The 24,912-nt window shown below is 36.5% G+C and overlaps 1 protein-coding gene and 1 pseudogene across 3 annotated transcripts in view; one reads left to right on the top strand and one right to left on the bottom strand.

The window, feature by feature from the left end:
- The window catches only part of Galnt13 (polypeptide N-acetylgalactosaminyltransferase 13), a 666,951-nt gene that overhangs the window by 103,269 nt on the left and 538,770 nt on the right, over positions 1 to 24,912 (bottom strand).
- Positions 5,499 to 5,762, top strand: Mrps21-ps2 (mitochondrial ribosomal protein S21, pseudogene 2; annotated as a pseudogene).

The raw sequence follows: 24,912 nt of genomic DNA, 5'->3' as shown, positions 1-24,912 counted from the left end.
ATTTCAGGGTGGATTTCCAATAGGTCATGCCAATTTTGTTTGGAATTGTTGTGAACTTTTGAATTGCTTTTGGTAGGATGGTGATGTTCACAGCACTCAATAAGCCTATAAACATGTAAGAACCTTCCATCCTCTAGTAGCTTTAAAAATCATTTTTAAAGATTTTTAGTAAAGTTTTTATTGTAGCGATATTTCAACACCTTGGTTAAGTTTCTCCTGAAGAGCTCATTAGTAGTCATGGGTCTTGTAAATAGGATCATGTTCATAATCTCTTGCTCAACACTCTAATATTAATATTCAGAAAAGATAACATTTTTGTAAGTTGCTTTGGTATAATGCCAGGTTACTGAAAGAATTAACAATTTTTATAAGTTTTCTAGTGGAGTTTTGGGATCTTTTATATATATTACATCATCTGCAAATGGGGATATTTTAAATTCTTGTTTTTCTATTTCTATTTATTTTCCTGTTCTTGTCTTACTGCTCTGGCTAATGCTTCATGCACTATATTGAAAATAAGTTGAAATAGTAGACAGTCCTGTTTTGTTTTTGATTCTGATGGAATTTCCTTACCTTTTGCAATTAAGTGTGATATTACTTGTGGTTTGGAAATATGAATGCATAATTATGTCAAGGGACACTCCCCCTAGTCCTACTGTCTCTGAGACTATTATCATGAAGGCATGTTTGATATTTTTGCATGTGAAAGCACTTTTCTGCATCTATTGAGATTATCATGACATTTTTGTTTTATGCTGGCAGCCTGGCCAGCATCAATTTTCTCTGGATGGCAGTGGATACTGGGCAGTGTTGGTGATTGGGGTCATGCTGATAGTAGACAGAGACCCAGTGATAGCAACGGGCAATTTATGGGGTTGATACTACTGGTGGAATCAGATTTAATTATCTAGTGCTAGGAAGAATGTCCAGCAAGAAACTCTGAACTCTCAAAATACTCTGAACTCTTTTAACTTTTACGAATATACTTGTGATATATATATCCAGACAGACAGATATACATTTCCTGAGGGCAGCAACAGAGAATTAAGTAAATGATTAATTGTTAGAGATCTTTTTTTTCTTGCCTGGGAGCCTCTTCCTGGTCAGATGAAAGGCTTGAACTAATTAACTGTTCACGAACCAGGAAGAAGAGAGAGGAAAAGAAAGAAAATCTTATACATAGACAATAAACACAGACATACAAATTCACACACACGTTCTGGCCTGATAGCCTGTCTCAATCAACCTTCAACTATTCATCCATGCTAACATACTTTCATATACATATACATGTATGTATAAACAGACATATACATATATAAATTTGCTGGATGAAAAGCCCCTAAGCCACCATCACTTTATTTCTTTTCTCTGTACTTTTTATACTTTCATAACCAAAAGTTCTTCAAAAATTACCTCAAAGATAAAGTGTTAACAAAAGGGGAATTACAAAAGGATTTTGATATATGAGTTAAAAGCAGTATTACATTTTATAAGCTCATTGTGAATTTAAAACAATAGTTTCCCATGGCCTTGCTTTATTATTGTGTACACCTGGGGCTTCATACTTGAATATAACCAAGGATGAATATTTTTCCTTGATCACAAGATTGTCTCAAGCCTATTTTTTATTTTAATATAATTGTAAAAGTTCATTGTACTCCTTATTATACAGCCTTTGCTTCCTATTTTTTGAGGAAAGGGCACATTTTTAAATCTAACAGTATTGTATCTTTTTGACAAAACAACTAAAACTATCTCTTAAAATTTTCTTCCTAAAATTATTTTAATAGAATAAGAAATTCTATAAAGTCATAAATTCATATAAACAGTATCAGTTCATGAAAATTTATCTCTATGTTGATGTGGAGGATATCTAGGCTAATACCTAGGATCATTAGACTGCATAGTAGTGACAGGAAATGCATATCAGTTGCAAGAAGCAACATGGAGATGAAATCTCTTGGGAATTGCCCCCCCAGAGGTCACCCATTGTAAGCCATGGAAAAATGGTGGGGCACCTTTAAGAAAGTCACTTGCTAGCCTTAGTTTGTCCTAGATTGCTCCTTACAGTTTTCAGATCCATATATTACATTTATTGAACCATTCATAAATCTCTGAGCTAAACCCACTTTATCTTTGGCAGATTATTTTTTACTTTTTATATTGTAACATATTTACATCATTTCCCTTTACACATATCTCTTTTCATACTTTCCCATATAATTGTCCTTTCTCTCAAATTCATGGACCCTTTTCATTCATTGTTTATACTTATACAGCAGATGCTGGCGAGGATGTGGAGAAAGAGGAACACTCCTCCGTTGTTGGTGGGACTGCAAACTGTTACAACCACTCTGGAAATTAATCTGGAGGTTTCTCAAAAATTAGACATTCCACTACAAGAGGACAAAGCTATACCTCTCTTGGGGATATACCCAAAAGATGCTCCAACATACAACAAGGACACATGCTCCACTATGTTCATAGCAGCCTTTTTAATAATAGCCAGAAGCTGGAAAGAACCCAGATGCCCTTCAACAGAAGGATGGATTCAAAAAAGTGGTACATCTACACAATGGAGAACTTCTCAGCTATCAAAAACAATGACTTTATGAAATTCATAGGCAAATGGAATGAACTAGAAAATATCATCCTGAGTGAGGTAACCCAATCACAAAAAAACACACATGGTATGCACTCACTGATAAGTGGATATTAGCCCAAATGCTCGAATTACCCTAGATGCACATAACACATGAAACTCAAGAAGAATGACTAAAGGGAGAACAAAAAGATGCACTGGAGGGGATATGGAGACAAGGTTTAGAGTAGAGACTGAAGGAACGACCAGTCAGAATCTGACTCACATGTGGTCCATATATACAGCCACCAAAACTAGATAAGATTGTGAAGCTAAAAAGTACACGCTGAAAGGGACTGGATAAAAATCTCTCCTGAGAGATACAACCACGGCATGCCCAATAGAGAGGTGAATGCTAGCAACAAACCACTGAACCTTTCAAACTGGAACTACTTTGGGGGAATTAGAAGAAAGATTGAAAGAGCTGAAGGGGCTCACAACCCCATAAGAACAACAATGCCAACCAACCAGACCCTCCAGGGACTAAACCACTACCCAAAGACTAAACATAGACTGACCCAGGGCTCCAATTGCATATGGAACAGAGAATAGCCTTGTTGGGGCACCAGTGGAAGGTGAAGCCCTTGGTCTTGCCAAGGTTTGACCTCCAGTGCAGGGGAATACAGGGGGGTGGCAATAAGGGGGACATGCTGATGAGATTTCATGTATGTTACTTCTCTGATATTTCTAGGAGAAACAGTCTCACAGAGAATTCCCTATTCTTCTGGATCTTACTATCTTTTCACTACTTCTCAGCAATGATTCTTGAATCTTATGAGGAGGAATTGTGTTGAGGATGTGCTAGTTGGAACTGGAGTCCACAATTCTGCACTTTGATCAATTGTAGTTTTCTATAATGTTCTTCATGTTCTATAATGTTCTCTTTATATTTTTTTTACAATATTAGATTTTTTTGAGGCATGATCTTGTATCCCAGGCTGCTATGACAATGACCAGAGTGAGTGTTGGGATTATAGGCTTTTGTCAACACATTAGATTGTATGTGATGCTGAGGATTTATGCTAGGCAAACTCTTATCTAGTTAAGCTACATTGACAGCTCGTATAACTGAAAAATCTCTTATCATTAGAGAGCCTTCTAATTACTTTAGAAAGACAAAGTAGAAGAACTGCCTCCAGAAAAGATCCACTCAGCAAATGTTTAATAAAGTGAAGAGGAGAAAAGAAGGCCAGAAGACTGCATTGCTCATTGGGGTGTGTGTGTGTGTGTGTGTGTGTGTGTGTGTGTGTGTGTGTGTGTGTGTGTGTTTTATTAGATATATTTCTTTACTTACATTTCAAATGTTATTCCCTTTCCTGGTTTCCTGTCCATAAGCCCCCATCTCCTCCCCTCCCCCTTACGGGTGTTCTCCTCCATTCATCTCCCTTACCCCCAACAGTCCCCTGCACTAGGGGTTCAACCTTGGCAGGACCAAGGGCTTCCACTCCACTGGTGCCCCAACAAGGCTATTCTCTGCTACATATGCAGTTGGAGCCCTGAGTCAGTTCATGTATAGTCTTAAGGTAGTGGCTTAGTTCCTGGAAGCTCTGGTTGGTTGGCATTGTTGTTCTTATGGGGTTGCAAGCTCCTTCAGCTCTTTCAATCCTTCCTATAATTCCCCTGAAGGGGGTCCACTAACAATGGAGTGTTCCTCTTTCTCTACATCCTTGCCAGCATCTGCTGTCACCTGAGTTGTTTTTTTTTTTTTTTTTTTTTTTTTTTAATCTTAGCCATTCTGACTGGCCTGAGGTGGATTCTCAGGGTTGTTTTGATTTGCATTTCCCTAATGACTAAGGATGTTGAACATTTCTTCAAGTGCTTTTCGGCCATTCGATATTCCTCAGATGAGAATGTTTTGTTTAGCTCTGTAACCCAATTTTAATAGGGTTATTTGACTCTCCGGAGTCTAACTTCTTGAGTTCTTTGTATACTTTGGATATTAGCACTCTATCAGATGTAGGATTGGTAAAGATCTTTTCCCAATCTGTTGATTGCCATTTTATCCTAATGACTGTGTCCTTTTTTTTACAGAAGCTTTGCAGTTTTATGAGGTCCCATTTGTCGATTCTTGATCTTAGAGCATGAGCCATTGGTGCTTCATACACGAAATTTTCCCCAGTGCCCATGTGTTCGAGACTCTTACCCACTTTTTCTTCAATTAGTTTGAGTATATCTGATTTGATATGGAGGTCCTTGATCCACTTGGACTTGGGGAGCAAAGTCAACTTACATGGGACATTATTTACTTAAACCATGCATGGGTATTTTATACAGAAGTACATGCATTATGGAGACCTTTAGGTAAATAATTATGAGCATTATTCTTTTTTTTTTTTTTTTTTTTTTTTTTTTTGGTTCTTTTTTTCGGAGCTGGGGACTGAACCCAGGACCTTGCGCTTCCTAGGTAAGCGCTCTACCACTGAGCTAAATCCCCAGCCCCATGAGCATTATTCTTGATGTTTTTATACATCTTTACTGTTATTCTACCTTCCTCTCTTCTACTTTTCCCCTATTTTAGACCTTCTGATCATTTACCCTGATGTCCCTGCTCTATTTCTCCTGTCTTTCCCAGACAATGATCCACATGCCCAACTATTAAGGCCAAAAATTAACTAGTGGGATTCATAATACTAAAAACTTGTGCACACTTAAAAAAGCAATCAATTCACTGAAGGGGAAGCCTGACTCACAAAATGGGACAGAAGATTAATATTCAGAATATACAAATAACCCCTCAAAGGAGAAAATAAAAAGAAAAGAAACATTCTACTTAAAAAATGTTATTGGGGTCCCAGTTCGAATTCAGAGGCCCCAGTCTATAGATCCTGAAGAATGAAGATTTAAATACAAGGCCATGGATAAACATTTGAAGTTCATTGCCAGGACTTTGATGGTTCAGGAGGGGAAGGTGGAAGGCACGTACAGGACCCTGAATAGAATCCTCACCACTGACGGGCTTACTGACATCATAAAACAATGATGGTACTATGAGAAGCCTTGCTGCCTCCGCCAGAGGGAGAGCTATGAAACATGCCAGAGGATCTACAACATGGAAATGGCTCGAAAGATTAGCTTCTTGTTGCGAAAGAACCGTGTAGACCCATGACTGGGCTGCTAAGGCTTGAGCCCACATTATTTCTGTGTCCAATTCCTTTCTTTATGCAATCAATTTCTGTTATTTTTCTCTACAATAAACTCAATCACAGGTGAACTAGAAAAAATGTTATTGGAATTAAAACAGAGAATTCTCAAAAATAAAACCAAACAACTAAAAGTTGCTAAGTGTTTGTTTTTATTCACTTTAAGATTTTTTTTATTCCTGCCAAAATCACTAATACAAAAAAAAAAACAGCTAACAAAATTTATGAGAATTTATGAGAGGATGAAGAGAATTATTTACAGTAGATCTTAGTAAAACTTTGCCTACCGTTTTGGAAGCAAGTGTAGAAAATCCTCTAAAAAGCTAAAAGCGAATCTACTATATGTCCCGACAATGTCTTTAGGGTATAGCTGAGGGACTCTATATTCTACTCCATAAGTCTTTCTTCTGCCGTGTTCACTGCTGCTCTATTCAATAATGTATGGAAAAACGAACACAAACTAAGTGTCTCTCATCTAAAAATGAATAATGAAGACATATACACTATGGAATACTATTCACCTATAAAGAAAAATAAAGTTCAAATTCAGTCTTGAGTTCAAAAGTATGAAGCCAGCCTGGAATACCTGAGATCTTCAGGAAGAACAACTACAGTAACAGAACATACAACAAATGCTATACCTTATGCAAATAAAGTACACATCTATGACTTTGCTTTGGGTGGTGAGCTTCTGAGTATGACCTAAGAGCATGGGCAACAAATGTCAATGCAGCCATATGACAACACATTTCAGTCTAACAAATGAGACAGTCACAGAGTGAAGAGACATCCTGGAGAAGATAATAGAGTAAATGTAGATTATTCAGTTCACAACACATCAATGACTAGAATATGTAGGAGTTAAAACAGCTCAGTAGCAAGAAAATAACACAAAACCAAAATCATCAATAATTTAGAATATATTATTTTCCAAAGAAAATATACAACCAGCAAATGGACAGCTGAAAAAGGAGTCCAGCACTACCAGCTATCAAATACCTAACTGAAATGTCACCTCACTCCAGTTAAAATGTCAATTATGTATTTTTTAAAGGACACAATGTGTGGATGGGAGTGTAGAGAAGGGAAACCTCTTGAATTTGTTGAACTGTAAATTAGTAGATCCATATTAACGACAGAGTATGGATCTCCCTCAAATGTTAAGAGTAGCACCACCACAAAAGCTAACAATTATTGACTAGATATATGAAATCAATATATTTAGGATCCAGATTTACATGAGTACTGTGCACAATATAAGTTAATTCAAAGATGATTAGATTTTTAAGTACTATACCTAACACATCATAGTCAACAATGTAAAGAAATAGTTCATATCAGAGTTTATCACGAAACAATGCCAGTTATGAAGGCAGGATAGGTTCCTTTTAGTAAGTGATTTTGTGCGTGTATGTGTGCGTGTGTGCGTGTGTGCGTGTGTGTGTGTGTGTGTGTGTGTGTGTGTGTGTGTGTCCAATTCCATACATCTTCCAGTAAAGGACTTAATTTCTGTTTTGTGGCTTAATAATACACATGAGCACACATACACACACACACACGCACACACACACACACACACACACACACACCACATACACTGCCCCACATTTTAAAACATTTTGTGTGTAGTTATAATGTCTACTTTGCTGTTTCCTAGAAGATTGCTGCTTTAATCTAATCACACAATGATGTATATATGTATATATATATATATATATATATATATATAAAGCTATTCATCAAGTATCAGTGTATGAACTTAAATCATGAGAAGTAAAATGAAAATGTTATCTGCTCAGAAAACAGCACAATTCTTTTGAAAGAAAGAAATGGAAACAGAAATGCACAGCACTACCTCAATCTCTTTGATATTAAGGTCCATTTATCTTATCATAAGTTATACTAGTAAATAGAGCTCATGTATTTGGTCCTTATGTTCTATGTCAGTCTTGCAAGAGAAAAGAAGCCAATTATATATTCCTTTCTACTACCTTATATGACATAACATACATTTATATTATATTTTTAAAATTGTAATATGTTTGGTAATTTTTTTCAATAAAACAAAAGCCTTTGCATCGGTACCAAATTCTAATGTCAACTCTCTTTATTACCAAAAGAAACCAGTAGATGGAAACCTTTCCCTTTAAATAATAAAGCTGCTTCAAATGCATGTGGTTTGACTTCTTCATCTCAAGACAGAAGAACTGGAAATAGCTAGGAAAAAACTGTTATCCTAGGAGCATAGCAGAAAGCCCACAATGTACCTGCTTTCTAAGTGGTTTGAAATCACATTCTCAAAGTCAAGCTGTTTTGGATGTTCATGAGGTGAATGAAAGAAGGAAGAACGTATTGATTGATTGCTGAAGTCAGGTTCCTGGTAGCTGCAGTTTAGATTGTCTTCCTGAATCAGGGTCTATATTCTCCTGCTCTTTTACAGTGATATATTCAGTAGGCTAATGGCTACATCTGTTTCTGTCCATCATAGTTCATTGGAAGAAAACCACAAATGAGTGGCGAAAGACCTAAATTAGATCCTTCTGGGAGGAAAAAAACAAAAAACAAACAAACAAAAAAAAAACAGAACTTAGAATCTTCCAAGGACCACAGTGCGTACTCTAACTGATTCCTCTTCCCACAGACTGAAGCTTCTGTCTTGTTCCAAGGCTGGTCATCATTACTTTCTCATCATACTTGAATGGTACCTCTGAGAATACCCAGAGTTAGCCCTGACCTTGACTGTGCAGGAAATGAAGGACTGTACTCTAAATAACTGATCAGATTTAATCATTACAATGGATTACATCACTATTCATCTATTAGATTAGCTCTTTAGATCACTGTCTCTTTGAAAGATACTTAAAAGAGGAATAGTCAGAATTCTAGGGAGACCTTCAATGTTTTCTTTATTGCGAACCACAGTCTCAAATTAATATTTTGTTGAGAAAACTATTTCTCTTAAAAATGGGTAGCTGAAAGGACTTTATGCTAAGAAGTTGAACAAATAAGGAAATTCTGTATGAGGGTACTCTCCCTCTCTTGTATAGCTAAATCACAAAGCCAACATTATATAATTTCCACTGAATTACATCATAATTAGGTAATGAAGGTTTTGTTCAATTTCCATTAGTTCTCAAGTTCATAGTTAAGCTTAATTTAGAGCCTTGTCTCTATCAATGGCTCCTACCTGCTGTAACTGCTCATTCATTTCTCTTGTTCAAAGCAGAAGGAATCAGATCACATTTCACTGAAAACTCATTTAACCATCTTCCCATATGATTTTTAAGGACACAAAAGCAGTTATGCTTAATTGAGATTTGAAAAACAACAGCCACCTTAATTCTCCAGGTTAACAGTAAGTATCCATAGACAGGGAAAGGGTACTATTTATTTATTTAGATTTATATACTTAGCTGATATTTAGTGAACATTAGAAATACACCACAAACCTAAGGACTTTCAGAAGTGCAGTTAACTCATATGACCAATATTCAAAGTGGAGTGTTTAAACTCAGTCACAGCCTCAATTTCTGTGTTGGATAAGATTCAAGAGGACAGAAAGCTGGTGGTAAAGGGGTTGTGCCTCACATAGTTGCTCCTTACCCATCAGAGCTGATAGAGAAAGCCTGATAGAGAAAATCATCAACCTTGATAGAGGAACTCATAAAGTACATTTTGTAACTGTAGAGAAAAGTGACATCCCTGTGACTAAGCCTTCCTTGAACAAACGAAACAAAGAGCTATGTGGTATAGTATTCACGAAGTTCCAAATAGTGAGTGTGGGAGATCTGTCCCTGCCCCTTACTGGCTGAGCACTTGGAAGAGTCCTCAGCCCTTCACTGGGCAGCACAGTAGAACTGGCCATATTAGTGTGGCACTGGAGAGACCACCCAAAGAGGTGAAAGCAGAACAGGTGGCCCTGTTCCTTACCAGGGCAGTGCTGGAGAGCTGGCCCTGGTGGTGCAGGAGAACAGGCAACTGACCAACTCTTTGAATTTAGTGACTCCCAGGTTTCTATTTTCATAATTGGAAAGAATGATAGGTAAGGACTAAAGAAGGTGAGCAAGGAAGCAAAAAGGAAAGAAACAGATCCTTGAAGCAGGGAAGTGTCTTGAAAATGATTTGCCAAGTAGCTTTTGGTTCAAGGCTTTTTATACAATTGAAACTAGTTGACATAGCCCCACGAGCATCTAGGTTAGGCATATAGTTTTAAATAATCTGCTTGGCCATTTTGAATCCATGTGCAGACTCTGATTGGTCAATGAGTTAAGTCAAATTACACAGACAAGCCAGGGGCAGGCAGTCATCCAAGAATGTTCCATAGTGTGTCTGTGTGTGTGTGTGTGTGTGTGTGTGTGTGTGTGTGTGTGTGTGTGTGTGGTTTCTTTCTCTCTTGTTCTCTTGCTCTCTTTGTGTTGTGCACATGTCTGTGTGTCACTCTCTCTGTGTTCTGTGTATGTCTGTGTGTCTGTATCTGTGTGTATTGGACCATGAAGTGAAAGACCAAGACTGGTGGTCAGCTGACACATTGATGACCCAAGGCCTTCTGACTTCAGTTCTTCAGCTCATTGACTAGGTAGACTTTAAAACTTCTATGGTCTCAGAGCTAACAACCAACATACCAGTAACATAGATAATTTGCTTCTCTGTAACTCTAACAGGTTAAAAAGGACCCACCTTTTTTTTTCACTCCTATCATCTGCACTGATTTTGGTATTAAAATGCTTAGTAAAGTGTTTTGCTTAAATTTTCAGCTTATCATCTCCTAGGAATAGTGTTAAAATATATAATAATGTAATTAATATAATTATAATATAATTAATAATATAATTCTGACATAGTACAAGTAGTTAAATGAAATATTAAGCTCATGTTTTAATTTTTATCTATGTTTCAGATTAAAATGGTTAAAAGAAGAAAATAGAAAAAGATCAGATTTTCATAGTTTGAGCTCATCCACTCTAGAGATTTAAATGATAATGGATTCCATAGGCTCATATATTTGAATGCTTAATCTAAAAGAATTTGGATATATGGCTTTGTTGGATAAAGTATGTCAATGGGGGTGAATTTGAAGGTTTGAAAAGGCCATGCCAGGTCCAGCCTCTGTCTGCCTCCACCTGGTGAAGCATATGAAAACACAAAGTTACTGTTCCAATTCCATACTGCCTGCCAGCTGCCAGACTTCCTCCATGATGATCGTATAGTAACTTTCTGAAAGTGTTAGGCACTCTTTAATTAACTGCTTTATTTTATAAGTAGGTTCAGCCATGGTGTTTCTTCACAGAAATAGAACAGTGAGACATCTATAAAATGCATATATTTTAAAATGTGGAGCATTTTAAATATGAAAATTTAAATATTCAAATAAGGAAGAATAAAGGAAAATCCCATGCAGCTCCACTGTACAAAGACATAAGCATAAGTAACATTTCTTTTAAATCTTATGTCCTATTTACCAATAATGCATTTGCATTTTATTTTTAGCATTTTATGTTATTTATTTAACAGGTTTTTTTAATGAACTACACAGATATTTTAAGGAATGCATGATAATATATTTCATGAAAAATGAATTAGGCTATCCAGTAACATCTCAGATTTCAGTCACATAGAGTATGTGAAATGACACCCTGATGAATACATGTGTGGATAATTATTTGCATGAATTTTGTAATTACGTGGAAACCGACATCTCAAAAGAGCTACAGGGATCAATTTGCATGACATGGTAAGTCATCAGAGCAGCAGGCCTGCCAGGTGCTTGCTCCTCCGACCTTGCTTTTGTGGAGAATGGAGATCTACCCCTAGGGGGAGACATACTCCCGTGTCCTCCCTAAGGGTTGATCCAGTGAGACTCATCAGGAACTGACCAGGTCAACACCTATGGCAAGCCAGTTTCATGTTCACATAATGTAATTTTTTTCTTCTCATAGCTCCATACTCCTCAGCCACTGTGATGTCTCTACAAGCCTCTGTTTCAGCTGCTTCACTTGTCAGCTTTCTTAAGTTAAGCCTCAGAAAAATTTATTCTTTTACTTCTCTTCAGTCTTTCTTTTTCAAATGCTGAGAAGAACCTAAGTATGCTTTGAAATTCCCTAACTAACACTTTTGGGAATCCTTCCTCTTTTTTCAAATCTCAGTATCCTGCCATGTGGCTGCCTTTCATCAGGTAGCCAACTTCTGTGACAGTTTACCATCTCCAATCTCTCACTCCCAGATGCTTTGGTATTTAGTTCTCCATAACTTTATCTGGGAATATCTTTATCTGGGAATTTGAGTTTGTTCTTTATCTGGGAGTTTTCTTTTGTGCTTGTTCTTAATTTCATTTGCTCATAAGACTAAGAACCCTAAGAGAGGACCCTGATTTGCCGGGTACAGTGTGACGGATCTTATGGAATAACCCAACATTCCTGATATTTCTTTCTGCCCTTTGAGAAAGGGAACCTGACTCTGAAATCTTAATCAGCACTGGTTTGCATTAGAATCCTGACAGATTTCTACTCTGAGGAACTTCAACTTAGGGTAGTGAGCAATCCAATCTTATAGAATCTTGGAAACGCTGAATTAAGCCAAGTATTTTCTGTTTCCTCTGAATTTGAATATCTTACTCACAATCTACAAGAAAAATTTGTCTTTTCAAAAGTTATCAAATTTAGAGACTTTAAAAAAAGTTGTCAGAACTCTTTGTCAAAAGTAGCCTTGTTTGTTTTCCAGGGTTGCTAAAAATCTCTTTTTTTTCCAAGTACTTCTAAATGACTTACGAATTTAAGATGCTAGGTGGTCATTTTACAATGTGGTATGTGTTTCTCAGTGTGGTGCACATATTGGGAACTGGTGCGCACTCATTTTCAATCACATGTAGTAAAGTAAAATATTCACAGATCAGTTATTGTTAAACTTATCTGTGGATACTTTGTGCACACCCTGGGCAATTATAGCCCCCAAAAGACGTTTATAGGGTAAACTGACACTTAGCTAAAAGAAAACATATTGGAGAGATGATTTTGTAATTTGTTATCACACAAAATATATTGAAAATTGCTGTTTTCCAAAATTCAAATAAAAGTTTAAGAGCTGGCATCATACTTTCATTTATTTCCACTCAGAATTCCATTACAAAGGTGCCACAATAATTCTTCCAGAGGTAGGAAAAAGTGATCCCTATTGCTGGTAATGGAGGATGCAAAACTTCAATCATGCAGAACTTCCCCCCAACCTCAGAGATTTCTTCTCCTGCATTTGTTTTATCTTCATTTTAAACCCTTTGGTCCTGTATTTATGCTGGCTGCCTCAGAAATATAAAATGCTTTGTAGCATTTTCTAGAAAATAAAACAAAGTTATTGCAATAATAAAAAATAGTTTTTCTGTCACATGATGGTTCTTCAAACTTCTTTATATATGGGATTAATTTCTATAGTGTTGGGTCTATGTTTGTAACACTCTTTGATTAACTGGAGAATGCTTTGAAAATGGCCTGAGCTTCACAAATATATCCACATCCACGAATCCTCCCCCCCAACCCCCACCGCTACCAACCCTGCTTCAGCACAACACTCATATATGATGTGAGATTAGACTGCTAGGAAATCATGCAGTGGTAGTTTCCCATAATTCCGCAGACTATTCCAAAATGAATCCACAGATAATAGGCAACCTATCCACACCCCAGTTAAATTCCAATACCCAAAATTCTCAGTTAACCCCATATAACCATACTCAAGAAAAGTCTTTTGTTCCTTTCCACCCTTTCATGGCAGCAGCTAACACAGGCCCACATTTCCCACTTGACAATCAGGTTTTTTTTTCTTCTGCAAAGCTATACTCCACTCATACACTTTTTATATCTGCAGCTACCTATGATTTACTTTGATAGAGTCTCTCTTTAGGCAGGATTTCTGAATACCATGCTCTGAATACCATGCTGAAATCCAGTTTTGTTTCATAATAAATTTATAGCCTTGGTAATCATTTTAGTTCATTGGATCTAAATACTGCTCGCATATAGAAACATCTCATTCTTATGTTGTTAACACTAATCCCCACGTGGCTGGAGATTTATAAGTCTAATGGCCTATTTGATAGTGCACTTGAATATCTGTGAAGGCAACAGAACAAATCTAGCAATAATTTAGCACAACTAAAAACGACTTTCTATTAATCTTCTCCATTTCAGTAAATGATGCTTCCATTCAACAAGTAACCAAGGCTAATGGTTAGAAATTTTTATGATTCTGTTTCCCTTACGTCCCTTCTACCCAGCCTATTGTCCAAAACCCGTTGACTCTGTCTTACTACACATTCAATTGACATGTGCTATAGCCTCCCTACTGTTTATTAAAATTCTACTTTTGACTGTGAGGTATTCTTCTTGATGAATTCCTTAGTTAAATACTATAGAATGTAATTTTACATATTATTCTGGAACATTAAAAATCCTAGGAAGCTGTAAAACAGTTGGGTTTTTTTGGAGGACACATTCTGAGATCACTCATGTGTATCTAGTGGATTAGACAGAATAGACACACCATCCATGAGGATAGGGACATGGAAGGCACAAACAAACAAGGGAAAGTGTACTTTCCTCAGCCCATACTTTATGTCTTAGCCACCTAGAACTTTATCAGTATCAGTATACCTACTGCTTGCTTGGCTCTCTTTCCTCTTTAACCTGAGGGTTATGTCTCAATCTCATTTTTTTGTCACTGAAGCCTCCAGACTTGGACTGATCATCCACACTTCTTGTATCTCTGAGTTAATAGCCTATACCCTACCATGGAATTTCTCAGCCACCATACTTATTGGAGGCAATCCATAATATATCCCATGTCACATATCTACATATATATCTCATTGATTATAACCTTGGGTAATAACTACTTTGTTCTTCTTATAGTGATACAATAGTATCTTTTAGAAATAATTTTGTAATTGTTAATATACTTTAAAAGTTTTTCAATATGTTTAGATTATATAGGATAAAAGCAAACTCCTTAGATTATCCTAGGCGATTTTGGATGATAAGTCTCTCTCTGTTTTCTACCCTTGTCTAAATTCCTTAAGTGTAAATTATGACTACCTAGCTGCTATGAAATTAGTGTCTCCTCTCCAAATGCATGTGTCAAAATTATAATCCTTAATATTACTTTTAGAAATAGAAAGATTAGAAAGAAAGTAAAGTAAAATGTAATTATGCTAAAAGAACTCCAATCCAGTACTGAGTAACTGGCTTTACATGCTTAAAAGTCATTTTGCAAGTCAGAGCTTGAGTTCTGTTAATCAGATCAACAGTATAAGATACAAACTAAGGTAATTTCTTAAGAAATTAAGCACAAATTTAAGCACACACACACACACACAAACACAAACACACACGGGGGGGTAGGAAAAGAGGTAGAGGAAGAGAGAGAGGGAGAGAGGGAGAGAGGGAGAGAGAGAGAGAGAGAGAGAGAGAGAGAGAGAGAAAGAGAGAATGAGAGAGAGAGAGATTTTGTATTCTGCAGAAAATCCATGAAACTGTGGAGAATAAATTTCTGCTGTTTAACCTACCAACTCTATGACACTCTGTTTTGGTAACATGAATAAATTAATATAACTTTTTTCTTTTCTTCAGAAATGTCAACTATATCTTTGTCTTATGATTTGAATAGTCTAAATATCGTACATTGCTGCAAATGCCAAGGTTTGAGTAAAGCCTTCCTGACAATTTGGTCCTAGCAATCATCTTCTTCCAGTAAATTTTAGCCTTAAGTTATTTTCTAAGCATTATTTGCAAGCCTTTTACAAGTTAACTATTTATTTCTCATTCTTCAGGTATTCATATACCTAACATACTTAAACTCTGAAAATTAGATGCAATCTGTCATGGTAACTGGTATTTCCAACAAAATTCCTGGCATACAGTCACAGTTTATTAATGCATATTGACTCAGAAACATCTGGAATGCACGATGAAAAGTAAGATAGCCTCTCTCCCCTTGTTTATGAAAGATTCATGAGACTTAAAATATAGACATGACAGCACATAAGAATCTGTGTTTCAGAGGCTACCAAGGTTGTGCTTCAGGCTGGCAGTCGAATTTAGTATTGTAAGATTACTCAGGTGGTACTGTTTTTGAAGGTCTGAAGGCATCATGTAGAACAGCCAAGGCTTGTCACTGTGAAAGGTCAGGAGAGGCCATTGGTGAAGGTGCAGCCTTAGTGGCCGTTGAAGACCCAGGACTGAAGGGGTCATGCAAAGAAGTTGAGCCTGAGCACTATAAAGAGAGTCTATGAAAGACTATTGGTGAAAGTGCAGTCCAGTTGCAGCAGAAGGACCCAGTGTTTGGTGATACCATAGGATGACCACCAATAACAGCACCAACAATAGGGCAGCTATAGCAGAGAAAAAAACATGTATGTGCTACAGAGGCCAGAGCTCTGTGACTCAAGTTCCTTGGAGAAGCCCAGAAAATCATGAGTGAATACCAGATAATGGACATTGAGTTTTGTTTTACTTTGTTCAAATCGTGACTGTGCTCTGGTTCTTTCCTCTTGAAGAAATATTTAATTATTTAATTTTTGCAAGACCACACAGTTGAAAGACTGAACAATTAAAAGAAATTTAAGACTTTAGAGGGACTGGATATTTTAAAGAGATTGAATTTTTAATGTGCTTGAATTTGTAAAGTCTGGGGCTTTAAAGCTTACTTATGGATTAAATTTGAGATCTTGGGGATGAATAAGAAAGAAAAGGTGTTTGGTCACAACAGGAGTAACCCAAAGACAGTAAATGTAAATGTATGCTACATATGGTATATATGTTCTGTATAATTATATTGTATACTTATATATAAATTCTATGCACACTTCTATGGTATGTTCAGACCTCTGGGAAGAAAAAGACATGAAGTTGACATAGTAATGGTCATCAGGCAATGAAGAAAATACGGTATCTGTTTGCTCTTACTTTTGAAAATGATGGGGTTAATGAGATATAAGAGTTTGGGACTATTGTTTATTTATATTTTCAGAATAACTTATGCAAAAATATCTGTTTTCACTTCAGTTCAGAAAATTAAAACTCATAAGTTAAAGAATTACTGAAGCCTACATGCCGATGAGCAGGGTTTTCTCAGTCTTTCTAAATCGCACGTTCAGTCAAAGTGCATGATGTCTTCCCCAAAGTTATTTGTGATTCAGCTAGATATTTAATATCAGCTAAAATTAATTCTATCTCAGGTATTTACAGAACTCCAAAGGCATTTTATCTCTAGACTATATTAAGTACCTTCCTCAAGGTAATGACAATAATGGACTCATAGTCTATAATAGGTGGTTTACAATTCTAGAATATAGAGCAATATAGCTAATACCTTGTGGTGTTAGGCAAAACCTGACTGAAGAAGCTTGAAGTTAATGGTGAATTAGTATTATCTTCTTGTTCCTGAGACTCTCTTACCGCACATAGATAATTTGTAGGGTGGTAAACTGAGGAAGGAATGAAAGCTATCAAGATTTTCAGGGGCTGGGGATTTAGCTCAGTGGTAGAGCGCTTACCTAGGAAGCACAAGGCCCTGGGTTCGGTCCCCAGCTCCGAAAAAAAGAACCAAAAAAAAAAGTATGTATTATTTTTTACATATACAGCCACCCAATTAGACAAGATGGATGAAGCAAAGAAGTGCAGACCGACAGGAGCCGGATGTAGATCTCTCCTGAGAGACACAGCCAGAATACAGCAAATACAGAGGCGAATGCCAGCAGCAAACCACTGAACTGAGAATAGGTCCCCTGTTGAAGGAATCAGAGAAAGAACTGGAAGAGCTTGAAGGGGCTCGAGACCCCAAAAGTACAACAATGCCAAGCAACCAGAGCTTCCAGGGACTAAGCCACTACCTAAAGACTATACATGGACTGACCCTGGACTCTGACCCCATAGGTAGCAATGAATATCCTAGTAAGAGCACCAGTGGAAGGGGAAGCCCTGGGTCCTGGTAAGACTGAACCCCCCGTGAACTAGTCTATGGGGGGAGGGCGGCAATGGGGGGAGGGCTGGGAGGGGGACACCCATAAGGAAGGGGAGGGGGGAGGGGGATGTTTGCCCGGAAACCGGGAAAGGGAATAACACTCGAAATGTATATAAGAAATACTCAAGTTAATAAAAAAAAAAAAAAAAAGATTTTCTGCCACAGCGCCTATTCCAAAGACGATATGACAAGGCAGATGTTAAATCCCTTTTAGAAATAGAAAACTGAGACACATACAAATCAAATAAAGTATATAATCTAATAACAAGACAGTGGTCAGAAGCACAATTCAATTTGATAAATATTTTTTTGTAAGGTAGGATTATTTTAATCTCCATTCCAGGCTAACTTTACATAACTACTTCTGTCTGACTTGCCAAATATGCCTGGTGGTTAAAATTTGGATTCTAGTAAATTGGTTGTAGATTCTTCACGAAGTTCTATGAATTCACTGGCCTTGGGTAGGTGACTAAGTTTTCAGACCTAGAAATTATTTTCTTCATGTTTACGACCAAGATGCGTGTGCCAGTACTCCACGTTAGAGTTACTGTGTTACGATGGTCGTTGTTTTGGTTCATAGGCATTATAATTGGGTAAGCTTGTTGGCTGCTTCTCCCCATTGGAATTTTGCCTGTAACCTTCTGATATCATTAGAGATAAATACTTGTTCTTCTACCCGCTGATAAATGTAGTTGTCACCCCTTGTTAAAATAATTTAGCTATTCAACAGGTAGAGGAAACCATTATAGAAAAATATAAACACTAATCAAAATGGCGAATTGTGGAGTCCTGTTGTAATGAATACTTATTCTGTACCTAAAGTTGAGAAAACATATGAAAGAAGTTAGAAAGATTGTAAGACCCCGAGGAAAGGAATTTTAATGGAGCTTGTGTCTTGTAGAAGTGACAGAAGTTATAACCATAAAGTCTAATCAACATCACTGCTCAAACAAGAACTTGCCAAGGACAATACCGAAGGCGTGCTAACAGGGAAAGACGAAATCTCAGGAGGCATTTCTTCAGAAATGTCAAGCACATCTTCATCTTATAATTTGAAAACTCTAAAAGTCTTATATTGTTGCAAATGCCACCTTCTCAGAAAAACCTACAAAAGGAACTACAGGCAAATAAGGAATGGCAAAAGAAAAGAAATTTTCTTCGCTGGGCTAGAATGTATCAATTATTAGTCAAAAACAAATCATTCTAAAACAAAAATGAAAAATGAAAGTAACATTATAAAGAATGAACAAGTTTCTTTTGGGAGGAATATATACATGGAAAACTAGAGATTATGAATGTGAAGGAGGTCAAGGAAGTGTCTAAAGATAGGTTTGGAGAGAGATACGTAAGGGGGAAATGAAGTAATTATACATGAACTCAAATTTAAGAAATTGAAAAATATTCTATTTCAAAAAAGAAAAATATTTTATTTCACTCTACCTATTATTTATAAGTAATATGGAAGCATCTGCCTCAATATCTTACAAATAAAATTACCCTTCCTCTCATATCACTTGTCACCTATTTCCTTTGGAGAAATGTAGATGTCAGTGCTGTCCCAGTGGCTCAGCACTGTATCAGAAGCTTTTTTGTCATGATCAGCCTTCTCTGAGGAGTACTTATCTTTATACCGACCAATTTCCTATGGATATAAGTTCATAGTTAAATATCAAGAAAAAAGAATATTTATGTATGCTACTCATTACACAGAAGTATTAATAATTTAGGAGAGCAAACCTTGATTGTTGTGTTTTATTATTTAAGCCAAGAGATATTTTTTCACATTTCATCCCTTTTATCACCCACTGAGTTTTTCTTGTAATCAAAGTGAATTCACTGGAATCATAGAAATCAAAAATGAATTAAACAAATCAACAAACAAATGGAAAACTTTTTTAACTCCAAGAAAAGACCACAACCCTCAAAAGCCATTTTTGAATCACTCCCAATACAGTTCTTGTCTATATTTATAATCTACTCAATAGTTTTCTCTGCAATTAATCATCTACTAGTCATTTTAACCAAGCACACTTAAAAAATATTGTGAGATTCTCTATTATCATAAATCACCCTATTTCATTTTTATATTAGTTTTTACATACATAAGCTGACATACAGGCTTATAAGAGGGTCAAGACCACTGTCGAGTCAGCAAGAACAGCTAACACCAGAGACAACCGGATGATAAGAGGCAAGTTCAAGAAACTAAGCAACAGAAACCAAGGCCAATTGATGTCTTCAGAACCCACTTATCTGACCACAGCAAATCCTAGATACTGGACATATGTGGAAAACAATATTCTGATTTAAAATCATATCTCATGATGATGTTACAGGGCATTAAAAAGGACATAAATAACTACCTTAAAGAAATGTAGGACAACACAGGTAAACAGGTAGAAGCCATTAAAGAGGAAACACAAAAACCCCATAAGGAATTACAGGAAAACATAACCAATCAGGTGAAGAAATTGAACAAACAAATCCAGTATCTAAAAATGGAAATAGAAACAATAAATAAATCACAAAAGGAGAGAACCCTGGAGATAAAAAGAAACGTAGAGAGGGGATCAGGAGTCATAGACACAAGCATCAACAACAAAATAGAAGATAGAAAAGACAATCTCAGAGCTAGAAGATATCACATAAAACATTGACACAACAGTCATAGAAAGTGAAAAATGCAAAAAGCTCCTAACCCTAAACATCCAGGAAACCCAGGACACAATGAAAATATCAAACTTAGGGATAACAGGTATAGAAGAAAACAAAAACTCTCAACTTAAAAGGCCAGGAAATATCTTCAACAAAATTATAGAAGAAAATTTCCTTAACCTAAAGAAAGAGATGCACTTGAACATACAATAAGCCTACAGAACTCCAAATAGATTGGACCAGAAAAGAAAATTTTCCTGTCACATAATATTCAAAACACCAAAGGCACAAAACAAAGAAATAATATTAAAAGCAGTAAGGGAAAAAGGTCAAGTAACATATAAAGGCAGACCTATCAGAATTACACCAGACCTCTTAATAGAGACTACAAAAGCTAGAAGATCCTGGGCAGATGTCAAGCACACCCTAAAAGAACACAAATGTCAGCCCAGGCTATCATATCCAGCAAAACTCTCAACTCTCATAGATGGAGAAGATTCCATAACAAAATTAAATTTACACAGTATATTCCCACAAATCCAGCCCTACAAAGGATAATAGATGGAAAACTCCAACACAAAGAGGGAAACTACACCAAAAAAAAGATAGCCACAAAAACATAATTCCACCTCTAACGACAAAAGTAATAGGCAACAATAATCATTGGTCCCTAATATCTCTGAACATCAATGACTCCATTTCCCCAAAATAGATGTAGGCTAGCAGACTGGGTCTATAAACATGACCCAAGAGTTCACTGCATACAGGAAACATGCCTCAGTGACAAAGAAAGACCTTCTCACTTTTTCAGAGTAAAAGACTGGGGAAGAATTTTCCAAACAAATGTTCCCAAGAAACCAACTGGATTCGCTATTCTAATATTGAACAAAATAGGCTTTCAAACAAAAGTTATCAAAAAAGATAAGGAATTCATATTCATATTCATTAAAGGAAAAATCCACCAAGATGAACTCTCAATTCTGAACATCTATGCTCCAAACACAAGGGCACTCATATTCATAAAAGAAATGTTACTAAAGATCAAAGCACACATTACACGTCACACAATAAGAGTGAAAGACTTCAACACCCTGCCTTAACCAATGGTCAGATCATGGAAACACAAACTAAACACATATACAGTGAAAGTAACAGAAGTTATGAATCAAATGGATTTAACAAATATCTATAGAAAATTTCATCCTAACACAAAAGAATAAAACTTCTCAGCACCTCATGGTATCTTCTCCAAAATTTACCATATAGTTTGTCACAAAACAGTCCTCAACAGATATAAGAAAATAGAAATAATCCCATGCATCCTAATAGATCACCATGGACTAAGGCTGGTCTTCAATAACAAGAAAAACAAGAGGAAGCCCACATACACGTGGAAACTGAACAATTGTCTACTCAGAGTCCAGTAAAAAATAAAAAAAATTAAAGACTATTTAGAATTCAATGAAAATGAAGGCACAACATACCCAAACTTAAGGGACACAATGAAAGCAGTGCTAAGTAGAATACTCATAGCTCTAAGTGCCTCTAAAAAGAAACTGGAGAATACAGAAGCAGCTTGATAGTGCATTTGAACACTCTAGATGAAAAAGAAGCAAATATATAAAAAAAGGAATAGACTGCATTAAATAATCAAACTCATGACTGAAATCAACCAAGTACAAACAAACAGACCTATACAGAGAATTAACAAAAGAAGGAGCTGTTTCTTTGAAAAAATAAACAAGATAGATAAACCCTTAGTGAGACTAACCAGAGGGCACAGAAAGGGTATCCAAATTAACAAAATTAGAAATGAAAACAGAGTCATAGCAACAGAAACTGAGGAAATTCAAAAAATCCTCAGATCCTACTACAAAAGCTTATACTCAACAAAACTGGAAAATATGGAAGAAATAGACAATTTTCTACACAGATACCAGGTTCCAAAGTTAAATGAGAATCAGATAAACCATCTAAACATTCCCATAACCCCCAAGGAAATAGATGCATTCACTAAAAGTTTCCCAACCAAAAAATCCCCAGGATCAGATGATTTTAGTGCAGAATCCAATCAGACATTCATATAATTCCTAATACCAATATTCTCAAAACTATTCCATAAAATAGAAACAGAAGGAACACTACCCAAGCCGTTCTATGTAGCCACAATTACACAAGGCTGCCCAGGTTGTCCCTACCTATTCAAAATAGTACTTGAAATCCTAGCTCAAACAACAAAAGGAGGTCAAAGGGTCATAAATTGGAAAGGAATAAGTCAAAATATCACTATTTGCAGATGATATGATAGTATACCCAAGTGACCCCAAAAATTCCACCAGAGAACTCATAAACCTGATAAACAATGTCATCAAAGTGGCTGGGTATGAAAGTACCTCAAACAAATAAGTAACCTTCCTCTACTCAAAGGATAAACAGACTGAGAATTAGTGAAATGACATCCTTCACAATTCCAACAAATAATATAAACTACCTTGGTGTGACTCTAACTAAGCAAGAACTTCAAGACTCTGATGAAAGAAATTGAAGATCTCAGAAGATGGAAAATCTCCCATGCTCATGGATTGGCAGGATTAATATAGTAAAAATGGACATCTTGTCAAAAGCAATCTACAAATTCAAAATTCCAGCTCAATTCTTCCTAGACTTAGAAAGAGCAATTCTCAAATTCATTTGGAATAACCAAAAACCCAGGATAGAAAAACTATCCTCTACAATAAAAAAACAAAAAACCGAAACAAACAACCAAAAAAACCAACAAACAAACAAACAAAAACCAAACAACAACAACAACAACAACAACAACAACAAAAACTGCTGGGGAAATCACTCTCTCTGACCTCAAGCTGTATTACAGGGCAATATTGATAAAAACTGAATGGTATTGGTACAGAGACAGGCAGGTAGAAAAACGGAACATAATTGAAGACCCAGGAATGAACGCACACATCTATGGTCACTTGATCTTTGACAAAGGAGCTAAAAACATCCAATGGAAAAAAAAAAAGACAGCATTTTAAACAAATGGTTCTGGTTCAACTGGCTGTCAGCAGAAGAATGCAAATTGATCTATTCTTATCACCTTGTACAAAGTTTAAGTCCAAGTGGATAAAGGACCTCCTTATAAAACCAGATACACTGAAAGTAATAGAAGAGAAAGTGTGGAAAGCTTCAAACACATGGGCACAGGGGTTCATTTGCTGAACAGAACACCAATGGTTTATGCTCTAAGATCAGGAATTGACAATGGGACCTCATTGCTGATGCCAAGAAGTGCTTGCTGACAGGAGCCTGATATGGATGACTCCAGTGAGTCCATGCCAGAGCCCTACTGATACAGATGAGGATTCTTGCAGCTAACCATTGGACTGAGCATGGGGACCTCAATGGAGGAGTTTGAGAAATGATTGAAGGGGCTGAAGGAGTTTGAAATCCCATAAGAATAACAATAATATCAACCAAATTTAGCCCCCACCAGAACTCCCAGGGACTAAACCACCAACTAATGAGTACACATGGAGGGACCCATAGCTCCACTCTCGTATATAGCAGAGGATGGCATTGTCCAGCATCAATAGGAGGAAAACCCTCAGTCCTCTGAAGTACTGTTTCCCCAATGTAGGAGAATGCCAGGGTGTTGAGATGGGAGAGGAAGAATAGGAGTGGGAGCATCCTCAACAAAGCAGTAGAGGAGGAATATTGGAGAAGGGGTAAAGGGGATAACATTTGAAATGTAAATACATAACATATCCAAGAAAATTTTACCAAGAAGTATGTGCATTATAGCTATAATACTTAATTAAAATAAAAAGACATTCAAAGATTCTATAAAGCAAAGGTCATGCTCATTAGGACAAAACAGCAAATAAAAGACCTTTACTAATCCTACATCTTATAGAGGGCTAATATTCATTATATACAAAGAACTCAAGAAGTTAGACTCCAGAGAATCAAATTACCCTATTAAAAATGGGGTACAGAGCTAAACAAAGACTTCTCAAACTGAGGAATACCAAATGGTGAGAAGTACCTAAAGAAATGTTCAACATCTTTAGTCATCAGGTAAATGCAAATCAAAGCAACTCTGAGATTCCACCTCACACCAGTCAGAATGTGAGATCAAATACTTAGAGGACAGCAAAAGCTGGCAAGGATGTGGAGAAAGAGGAACACTCTTCCATTGTTGGTGGGATAGCAAGATGGTACAACCTCTCTGGAAATCAGTCTTGTAGTACCTCAGAAAAAGTGGCCATAGTACAACCTCAGGACCCAGCTATACAACTCCTAGGAATGTACCCAAAAGATGTTCTGTGGTATAACATAAACATATGCTCCACTATGTTCATAGCAGCCTTATTTATAATAGCCAGAACCTGGGATGAACCCAGATGTCCCTCAACATCTAATTGATACAGAAAATGGGGTACATTTATGTTGTAAATATATAAA

The sequence above is a fragment of the Rattus norvegicus genome, chromosome 3 (assembly GCF_021556685.1).
Source record: "Rattus norvegicus strain SHRSP/BbbUtx chromosome 3, alternate assembly SHRSP_T2T, whole genome shotgun sequence".
Lineage (NCBI taxonomy): Eukaryota > Metazoa > Chordata > Mammalia > Rodentia > Muridae > Rattus > Rattus norvegicus.
The sequence above is the reverse complement of the archived record's forward strand: the minus strand, read 5'-3'. Positions and strand labels throughout refer to the sequence as shown.